The sequence below is a fragment of the Grammomys surdaster genome, unplaced genomic scaffold, assembly GCF_004785775.1.
Source record: "Grammomys surdaster isolate TR1022 unplaced genomic scaffold, NIH_TR_1.0 126391, whole genome shotgun sequence".
In the NCBI taxonomy this organism is placed as follows: Eukaryota; Metazoa; Chordata; class Mammalia; order Rodentia; family Muridae; genus Grammomys; species Grammomys surdaster.
In genome coordinates, this window is record NW_021621185.1 from 10,031,724 (window position 1) to 10,043,561 (window position 11,838).

Below are 11,838 nucleotides of genomic sequence, written 5' to 3' on the forward strand. Positions count from 1 at the left end.
TCAAAAACTCTGGACATTGTCCAGGGAAAGGATTAGGAAAAAGTGAAAATGGGATTACTCATCCTATTGAGGTCCATGGTACCTCTGGAAGAAGAGGCTTAGGGTATTTTTGATGGGGGCTATTGGTTCAGCTGCACCCCTAGGGCATTGTGCCGATCCAATCACCTGGAAGGATGACTTGCCCATCTGGGTGGATCAGTGGTCCCTAAACTCCGAAAAATTACAAGCTGTTCAATTGCTAGTGCAGGAGCAGTTACAGGCAGGACATTTAGAAGAGAGTAACTCTCCCTGGAATACCCCAATATTTGTCATTAAGAAAATGTCAGGAAAGTGGAGATTGTTACAAGACTTGAGGGCCGTTAACATGACCATGGTTCTGATGGGAGCCTTACCACTTGGGCTGCCCACACCAGTGGACATACCTTTAGGCTATTATAAAATAGTTATAGATTTTAAAGACTGTTTTTTTTTTTTTTACTATCCCTTTGCATCCTAACAATAGAAAGCACTTTTCTTTTAGTGTTCCTGCTATAAACTTTAGAGAACCTATGAAAAGATATCAATGAATGGTCTTGCCTCAGGGTATGGCTAATAGTCCTACCTTGTGCCAAAAGTTTGTGGCTTTCACCATAGAGAGTGATAGAACCATGTGGAAACAAATCTACATGATTCATTTCATGGATGGTACTTTAATAGCGGGAAAAGATGGAAAACAGGTACTCCAGTGCTTTGATGATCTTAAAACAGCTTTACAGATTGCAGGGTTACAAATAGCACCAGAAAAGGTACAATTACAAGATCCATATACTTATTTAGGATTTCAGATTAATGGTCCATGTATTATTAACAGTAAAGCTACCTTGAGGACTGATTCCCTTAAGACACTTAATGATTTTCAACAACTGTTGGTAGACATTAATTGGCTACGACCATATTTGAAACTTACAACAGGTGAGTTGAAACGTTTGTTTGACATTCTCCAAGGAGATCCTGACCCTAAGTCTGGCAAGGCTTTAACAGAGGAGGGTAGAAAAGCCTTAAGGAAGGTTGAGAATGCTATTTCATCCCAATTTGTAACTCATATTAATTATTCTAAGCCTCTATATTTTCTTATTTTTAACGCTAAACTAACTCCTACTGCAGTTTTTTTGGCAAATTGCACCCATATTATGGGTTCATCTTTGCTCATCCCCTAAAATGGTTCTTTATCCATACTATGCAGCTGTAGCAGATATGACTATGTTAGGCAGAGATAACAGTCAAAAATATTTTGGAAAAGATCATGATGTCATAGTACAACCATATACAAGACATCAGGTTAATTGGCTTATGCAGAGTTCTGAAGTTTGGCCTATAGCATGTGCTTCATTTGGCGGTCAACTAGATAATCATTATCCGCCAGACAAATTAGTTCAATTTTGTAATCGCCATGCATTTGTTTTTCCATCTCATACTGCGCATGCACCTATAAAGAAGCATTGCTAGTTTTCACTGATGGGTCCTCATCAGGAACGGCTGCTTATGCCTTTAAGGATCAGGTAGTTTCCTTTGCTACATCAGCTGTGTCAGCTCAATTGGTTGAATTACATGCTGTTGTTGCTGTGTTTCAAGCATTTCCAAATCAAACCATTAATATTTACACAGATAGTTCATATATAGCTCAATCTATTCCTCTACTAGAACTGCTGCACAAATAAAACACTCCTCAGAAGCAGCCGATTTGTTTTTACAGTGCCAACAATTAATTTTGAGGAGAAAATATAAATTCTTTATAGGACACCTAAGAGTCCACACTGGGCTACCAGGTCCTCTTGCTGAAGGAAACACTAAGGCAGATCTAGCCACTCATATAGATGCAGTGGCTTTATCAGATCTTCCATCTAACTTAGAACAGGCCATAAAGGCTCATGAATTACATCACCTAAATTCTAAAACTTTAAAGGCAGCCAGAAGCCAGGACCCTCGCCCTTACCCTCACCCCCTACCTTTCCCCACCTGTACAATGTCCCCTGCAGCTTGGCAACCACAAGATCCTGTTTGGCAGCTCCAGAGAGATTCACAGCAGTGTACCGTATCTTCTGAGAAAAGCAGATAGACCATAATTCAAGGAAGTGTACCGTGTAGACCATGAAATGTTTCAAGGCACAGGCCAAGAAGATTCTGTACTTTTCCACCACCTGGCCCCTCTTACCCCCTCCACTTGTAAAACATACTATAAAAAGGCACTTTGTGCTCAAATAGATGGCTCTTGACAAGCAATTGCTTCCTTGAGTCCCTTCTTCTCTCTCGCCCATTGTTTTTCAAATTGTGGTCCTCTTTGCCCCCATGAATTACTAGGACCTGCAGATAGGATCAGGTGGTGCCCAGACATGAGGCTCGAGGCACGGACCCCTCCAGACGGACCCTCATTAAGACGTGCGCATGACACAAAGATTGAGTGAGACAGCGATCGTTGCCCGCGACCTGTCGTCCTTGGGTAAGTTTCATTTTCATTTCATCCCATAGAGAATTGGCCATTCTTTGTCTAAGAAGGTGTCCTTCATAAAGGACCTCAAGCATGCACTCAGAGAGGGAGGAATAAGGGTTAAGAAAAAGGATCTTGTAAGTTTTTTATCTTTATTGATGAGAAGTGCCCTTGTTTTTTGATTGATGGTCCTACCATCCATCCCAAGAAGTGGCAGAAGGTAGGTCGTGAATTAAATGAGAAAATTAAAACTGAAGGCGATGCGACTGTTACCGCCACAATCTTCTCCTTTTGGGGCATTGTTAGGGATATTATTGAGGATGCAGACAAGGATACAGGAAAACGACAACACTTATCCGTTGCTGAATATTACCTGTCACAATCTCAGCCTAATTCTACCTGCCCATCTTGTCAGCCCTCTCGGCCTCCGTCTCAGGCTTCTGTTTCTTTTACTCTTATAGACATCCCTCCTGATCAGGTCTCCCCTACTTCTGATCCGCCTCGTCTCTATCCAGATTTACCTTCTCTCGACCCTTCTCCTCTGATTTCTCAGCCTCCACCTTATGATTCTTCAGCCGCTTCTGATCCATGGACTCCCTCCTCCACTCACCTTTGCAACCCTGTGCTGCAAAAACCTGCTTCCCTCTGTTCTCCCTGCCCTGCTATTGTCTCCATTCTTTGCATTCCTGTCCCCACTCTCTCTCTTGTTCCCGGACTTGAGGACTGGAGCAGCAGAACAGCTCGCTACACACACATAATTCAATCATGCTAGATATTTGCTTCTATAGGACACAGAACATCTTCAGTGTTCTTTAGAATTGATTACACCTCTGGTTTTATAATCAGCTATGTTGAAATGCTGCTTCAAATAAATATAAAGTGCAAAATGACAAAAAAATGTTTATAGTCATTTCAGAAATTGTTGGAAATGTTCCATACATCCCAAGCCAAAATTCTATGAAATATAAGATTTAATGAGGAAAATACTATTATCTTTGCTTACAATCTTCCTTCTAACATTTTAATATTGCTTATATCTATTATTTTTTCTGTTTCTTTCCTCAAACTGGTAGTATTTGTCTACTTTTTCTCTTCTAATCAGTCTAATTAGAGATTAATAAATCTGATTAACTTTCAAAAACAATTATGTCATGATTTCAGTGGTTTCTCAGTTTATGTGTATGTGTGTGTGTGTGTATACATACATATATATATATAAATATATATATATGTATATATATATGTGCCTTGTGTATGTACATACACATATTTATATGTGTGTGCTTATATGTGCATATTTCTGTTTGTTTGCATAAGTTATATGTTTGTGTGTCATGCATGTAATACACATGTATGCTTCTGTTCATGTGTATGTTTGATTGTGTATATGTGTTTATCATATGTATGAGTTTGTGTCTGTATGTGAGTATATGCATATTTAGAGAAAGTAATGGGAGTGAAAGGAACACACACGCACACACACACACACACATGAAATCAGAAATAGAGAAAAACAGATAATAGTTTTATGAAACATCAATAATTCAAACAGAATTTTTTTAATCAAGCATTTAGTCACAATGCAAAGCAAATTTGATCTCTAAATTCCTAAAATTAATTTGATATTGCTGAGCAATGGTGATAACAATGAGGAGCACATTTTGACTTTGCTCTCTGTATTTAAATGTAATGTTCTAGAAGAACAGAATAACTCTTTAGTATATTGAAAACACTACAAGGCACATCTTATAACAGCTTCAAATATGAGTTCTGAGTCTTTGAGGCATCTTCTGATGGCATTGAATCTTGTGAGCACAAGGGCAGAAAGTGAACATTTTGTGCAGAAGTATTTTTTCAGTGAATTTCAAAAAACTAAAGGAACTAGTGCTGGTAGAGTCACTCCCAAGTCCTGTTTGGTTTGAATTAAGATTTGGTTGCTCAACATTCAGAAACATTTTATGGTTGCCAAAATGTTTTGTGATCCTACATTCGGTGATGTGAACACAGTTAAGGAATTGGTCGCACAACATTGTAGGAATAATGACAAACAGTAATGAAGAGTAACTTAGTACTAGTAAGAAAAATTTCAAAATACTTGACCAGTAGAGTGACATGATGTTCTCTAAATACATAATAATATATTCAGTAGCTATCATTTTAGATCTGTAGAAGTCAGTTATTCTGAAGGTACCTATAGAACTTGGAAGCATTTTTATTTCTCTTCATTTTTGTAATGTTGATTTTACAGTTGTTATCTTGTTACATTCAGAATACAAAAGTATTCTAAATTTTATGTTTTCCTAATTTATAATAGTTTTTATCAGAATTTTGTAACCGAGGTTAACCATTGGTACTCTAAAACCCAAAGTTAATCTGTAAGCACCACCTGCTTAAGGATAAGGTAACTTTCTAGAATGATGTGAGTTGTAGCTTTTAAAAAATAACAAAGCCACATGGGAAAATAATGTCCATACTGATTTCTCCTTAAATACCCCCTACAAAACCTGTCTTGTGGCTCAACAGCTGGGAATTTGAGGGACCAGTCCTGACCAAAGCACATCTTACTCAGTAGTTGAATAAAGTTTGCTGCAAATTTGGTTCAAAATGATGAAACTGTTTTTAATCCATCGAAATTCAGTATTAATAGTACAATAAAAATGAAGTAAACATTCAAATTATGATTGGATTTAATACAAGATTAGCTAGATAAAACCCATATCTGGCACATTTATTTGGTCAGGTTTCCTTCATCTTAAAGGAAAGCCTGCTATTATTACCATGCTAATGTGACATATAAATAAACTGAATACTAATTATTTCTAAAAATACCTAAATATCATCACTGCAGCTTCTTTTTGAAGTAGGTAATGATTTTGATACAAACTCAGATTCCTAAGCTTGCAGAGAATAAGAGATAGTAGAATGTTCAGCCTCACAATAGAACATCTATACTATATACCTTCCTTCCATTTTTAGGCATCATTGAGAAAGAGGGGACAAAAAAGTTGATAAGAGCCAAAGGCTATAGATGTATATAAGGAAACAATATTTATTGAACACAACAGAGCATCTGAAAACATAAATTCACAGTGGTTATAAAAGCACAACAAATGCTCATTTAAGCTCATTCCAGACAAAATTGCACCATTGATGAGAACTTGATCATGAAATTCCATCCCTAGCTCAAGAGCTATTGATAATTGGTAAGTGCCAAAAAAGGCAGAGTTCGGTTTCGTTCAGACTATGATCTCTACTAGGTCTATGGTGTCTCATAGAATGGCTATTTTCCTATCACATACAGAAAGTACTAACTATTATTGAGAAGTTTAGAATATTAATAAGGACACAATGTTGAGAGGGTATGAGATGAGAAGTGGATCTAGGAGGATAGGAAGGAGTGTTGACTATTGACAAAATACAACATATGTAATCATCAAAATTTTACAAATATTTTAAAAGACTTAAAAATACAATATTTAGAATATTGAAAATAATTTTAAAATCTTTAAACTGTTATTGTTTTTCCTTTACATATTGAAATTCTATATATTTGTGGCTAAATAAAGGTCAATAACCATCATTGTGGAGGATTTAAGGGAGTAAATAATGTATAATTATTAAATTATAATCATTATTTTATATTATAATTTAATCTAGAAAAATTTTAAAAAGAGAACTGAGAATTTGAATGGCTTTAGTAGACTTTATATGATCAGTGTAAAGAAAATAATAAAGAATATGTATTACGCTAAACCATAAAAAATCAACAAAATGATGTATAGATTTTTTAAAATATATATATATATATACATGTAAATGTGTGAATTCATTTAACATATAGTTGAGATTAAGTTATATATAATACCCACAGGTTGGATGGCTTTGAAATTCCTAAATAATTTGGCTTTGAGTTAAAATTCTTTCATACAAAAAACATAGTGAGAATCTGTTTTATTAAGGAAAGAAATGTTTCCTTAGCAACAATTTTTTTGTTCAAAAAACAGTCTGACACATTAATAACCTTTTTACACTTGCTGTCATGTGTCTTATAACCAAAGCTGTAAAATGTTTAATTAAAAACCTTAATTAAAAGTCTACTTAAAGAAATCAATTTTAGTTTTTCACAGACAATAACTATACAGAGACAACATTTGTGATAGAGTAAATAGACACTTCTGTGTACTATGCACTGGATTTTTGTTAGTTTTGGTTTTACTATCTAGTTTTTAAAACATACAATGGTTGTGAATATAATTTTGGATAATTTGCATCTCGTACATATTTCAGTCATTGTAAGTATTAAGATATGAAAGTGTTAGAAAATTCTTCTTCAAGTAGTCAAAATCTGAGTCAGTACATACTTAAATATTTTAACTTTGATTGTATTTCCACACTGACATTTGATTAAAATATTGTTGATTGTTACTTTGTCAACTATGTTGTCAAGTATGATAAATATTCATATCTAAAGGATTTAAAATAGTATATGGAGTAATAAGGAATCTGAAATTTGGTAATAATTGGAGGTTTGTTTGTAAATAATATTGGAGTAAATTTGTAATCAGTATAATACTTTTGTCTAAATTCATATATATATTTCATCATTATGTTCATTAATTACATTCATGTAATTTATTAATCGGTTCATAATTTTATCTAATTATTAATAAATTTAATGAATTACTTGCATGTTTTTGTTTGTTACAAACAGCACCTGACAGTTTCAGAATACTTATTTATGCTATATCTTCTAATTACACAATGACTAAGAAATATCACTGGTTTTCATATTTCCAATTCTATTGTTCTGTGTCAAATAATGTTTTGCTAGTCAATAAAGATACCATTTCAGTATTTTGGCAATTTTTCTTATTATAACATCTGATTTTATGTTAGTGGCCCACTGTGCTACACAGAATTTAAGCCCTATGAAATTATATTTTCACATATCAATAGAAAATTTTGTACAATATATGGAACTGTTCTCATTGCTTAGAAGACATAAGAAGATGGTAAGAAACCAACTTTCAAAAACAGAACCATCTGAAATTCAAATGTAATAAAATAGATGATTCCAATATCCTTCTAAAATTCTCACAACGTGTATAAAATTCATGGAGAGACAAAAACTATCATTCTACCACAGAATTATTGCTTCTGAGTCAAAAATAACATTTTTCTCAAGGAAATCAGAGAATGACTATCTTTAAGTAACAGCAAAACCATATCCAATTTTAAACATAAAGTCCAGTAAACCTATATAAACAATAATTTTATCTTAGAAAATGAGATGTTGCAAGGCAAATGTACTTTATTCCCAAATACACATGTGTTTTATTTTCTGGTAAAATATAATTGAATGGAGTTGAATTGATAAATGTGTATCTGATTTCAACATTATGTATTTTCTCAATAATATGTGATAAAATTACAAGTAGAATCTTTTAAGAATTCAAACCAATTTTTGCATGTTATTAAAATGATATAAAAGCAAAAAGGAGGAAGGGAGATGGGATCAGGGGTTTCTATGGAGGGGAAATGGGGGAAGGGGGTGACATCTGAAGTGTAAATAAATAAAATATACAAAAAAAGTCAGATAAAAAAGGGGTAAAGCCAGGCAGAAGATAAACTTTCAGATTCAGGTCTGAGGCAAATATACAGCTTTTGGTTGGATGTTGAGATGTATTAGTTGATAAGACTGGAATGATAAACATACAACATAATCTAGGGCTTAAGAAAAGGAAAAAATTGGGGGTGTGATTAATGCGAGGCTCCCTGGGAGCTGTGTTGTCATGAGTAGTCAGATCCTGTAACATTTGACATACAGTCAAGGGTGTATGTTACCATATCGATAAGACACTGGGTATAGGGGCTTATCTGAAAGTCTCCTGGTTTCCATTTATTCTTACATTATTGTTAAGAGTATATGTGAGATATATATATATATATATATATATATATATATATATATATATATATATATATATTGAGTAAAAAGTGTTTGACTATAAAAAAAGATATAAAATGTCAACATATCTCAAAGTATTGATTGCTTCTGTAGAGTGCACACAACTCTGGCTTCCACCTTTAGCACCACATAAATGCAGTATATTAATACACAGGCTTGTAGAGCCATATTGGGAGGTAGAAGTATGAGGATCAGAAAAAACGATCATTCTAAACTGCAGAGCAAAATTAAAGACACTGTCATGTACTTGAGTTCCTGTTCCAGAATGAAGTATTTATAATACTAAATGCTATGGATCATTTTCATTGATATTTTTTGTATTTTTGATCAATGAGCTAAATTATGTTATTCTAGTTTATTCATGTTCAGTTCACACTATTTGGTCATACGATTATTTTTTAAAACATTTTAGAACTTAATTTCTGAGAATAGTTTCTTAAATCATGACTTCTGCAGCCAGTGCTCTGTGTTTAGTAACTTCATTGCTTACCACTGTGTGTTTATGCTGTTTTCTTTCATGGATTAGCATTTATTTGGCATGAATAAATATACGCCCTGTTTCTGGAACAAGGATATATGAATATTACATGTCTAAATATCTCATAAGTAGTTGTAAAATAACAAAAGTTTCTGTAATCTTTGAAGTACAGATATTAATTCTAAATCAAACCCGACGTAACTTCTCTGGTCTAGATATGAACATCTTCAATGAGGACAATAAAAACAATGCTAACTGTTAAGAAGGTTGGTGTATGAAAAGGGAGATAATACATTTCTAATCACTAAACTAGGCTTTAAAAATATTTGATGCTATTAATAATTTCAAAAATATGATAATTAAATCTAAATTTTGTAAGAATACTACAATGAGTTTGAGGGTGTTTTGTTAGACAAATCTTTTAAAACTATAGGCTTACTACATTTTTTTCTTTATAAGCCTGATACTATTACAAAAACCATAGTGGATTTTAATATCAAATACCATTCTAGTTAGTTTCAGTATACATTTCATTTAATGAAGGATGGCTTTTCACATAAAAATGGATAAAATAAACTGATATAAAAACAATTTTACTACTATAATGAAAATTGTTGTAACTTCATTATCTTCAACAAAATCATAGAAGAAAACTTCCTCAGCATAAAAAAAAGAGATGGTCATAAAGGCACAAGAAGCCTATAAAACACCAAATAAATGGAGCCAGAAAAGAAAATCCTCTCACCACATAATAATCCAAAACTAAACGCACAGTACAAAGAAAGTAGGCTTCATCCCAGGGCTGCAAGGATGGTTGAATATATGAAAATCCATAAATGTAATCCACTATATAAACAAACTCAAAGAAAAAAAATCACATGGATATCTCCTTATCTGCAGTAAAAGCATTTGACAAAATACAACACCCCTTCATGTTAAAAGAGATCAGGAATGGAAGACCATATCTAAACACAATAAAACCAATTTACTGTAAACAAACCTCCAATATCAAATTAAATGGAGAGACAGTTGAAGCAATCCTACTAAAACCGGGGACAAGACAAGGATGCCCACTCACCCAATATCTATTCAATATAGTACTCAAAGTGCTAGCTAGTACAATAAGGCAACAAAAAGACAGCAAGGGGATATACATTGGCAAAGAAGAAATAAAGGTATCAGTATTTTCAGATGATATAATAGTATACATAGAGACCCCAAACATTCTACCAGAGAAATTCTCCAGCTGACAAACAACTAAGCAAAGTGGCCAGATATAAAATTAACTCAAATAAATCAGTAGTCTTTCTTTATACAAATGATAAGCAGACTGAGGAAGAAATTAAGGAAGTGACTCCCTTCAAACTAGCCACAAATAATATAAAATATCTTGAGGTAACTCTAACAAAACAAGTGAAAGACCTATATGACTGTAACTTCAAGTCTCTCTAAAAAGAAATTGAAGATCTCAGAAAATGGAGAGATCTCCTGTAATCAAGGACTGGCAGAATTAATATAGTAAAAATGGCCATCCTATCAAAGGGAATCTGCAGACTCAATGCAATCCCCATCAAAATCTCAACACAATACTTCAAAGACATTGAAAGAACAATTCTCAAATTCATCTGGAAAGGTAAAAAACCCAGAATAGTAAAAATGATTCTTAACAATAAAGGAACAGCTTGGGGAATCACCATCCATAACCCCAAGCTTTACTACAGAGCTATAGTGATAAAATCTTCATGGTATTGGTACAGAGACAGACACGTTGATCAATGGAATAGAATTGAAGACCCAAAAATAAAACCACACACTTATAGACACTTGAACTTTGACAAAGGTGACAAAAATATGCAATGGAGAAAAGAAAGCATATTCAATAAATAGTGCTGGGATAACTGGCTGCTGTATGCAGAAAAATGAAAATAGAGATATATTTGTCACCTTACACAAAGCTCAAGTAAAATAAATCAAAGGCCTCAACATAAAACCTGACACACTGAATTTATTACAAAAGCAAGTGGTAAAGATCCTTGAACTCACTGGTACAGGGGGACATTTCCTAAACAAAACTCCAATGGATCATGCTCCGTGATCATGAATTGATAAATATGACCTCGTGAAACAGGAAATATTCTGTCAGGCAAAGGACATAGTCAATAAATCAATTCAGCAACCTAGAGATTGAGAAAAAAATCTTTACTCACCCCATATCCGATAGAGAGCTGATATCTAAAGTATATTAAGAACCCAAGAAGCTAACCACCAAAAATCAAACAACACAATAACAAAATGAGGTATAGAACTAAATCTATAATTCACAACAGAGAAATCTTCAATGACTGAGAAGCACCTACACAAATGTCCAAAGTTCTTAGTGATCAGAGAAATGCAAATCAAAAGGACCCTGAGATTTCAGTTTACACCAATCAGAATGGCTAAAATTAAAACCTCAGGTGACAGCACATGTTGGCAAGGATGTGGAGAATAGGGGACACTCCTCCATTGCTGGTGGGATTGCAAACTGGTACAACCATTCTGGAAATCAATCTGGAGGTTTCTCAGAAAATTGGAAATAGATCTTCCTGAAGACCAAGCAATACCACTCTTAGGAATATACTCAAAGGATTCCCTACAACACAACAGTGGCACGTGTTCCACTATGTTCATAGCAGCCTTGTTTGTGATAGCCAGAAGCTGGAAACAACCCAGATGTCCCACTACAGAAGAATGGATACAGAAAATGTGGTTTATTTACACAATGGAATACTACTCAGCCATTAAGAAGAAGAACATCCTGAGGTTTGACAGCAAATGAATGCAACTAGAAAATGTCATCTTGAGTGAGGTAACTCAGGCCCAACTCTACTTGCTAATAAGTGGATAATAGCCAAAGGAGGAGGAGGAGGAGGAGGAGGAGGAGGAGAA

The 11,838-nt window shown here is 34.1% G+C and overlaps 1 pseudogene; it reads left to right on the forward strand.

The window, feature by feature from the left end:
• The first annotated feature begins 2,421 nt into the window (after positions 1–2,421).
• The window catches only part of LOC114614470, a 98,255-nt pseudogene continuing 88,838 nt past the window's right edge, over positions 2,422–11,838 (forward strand).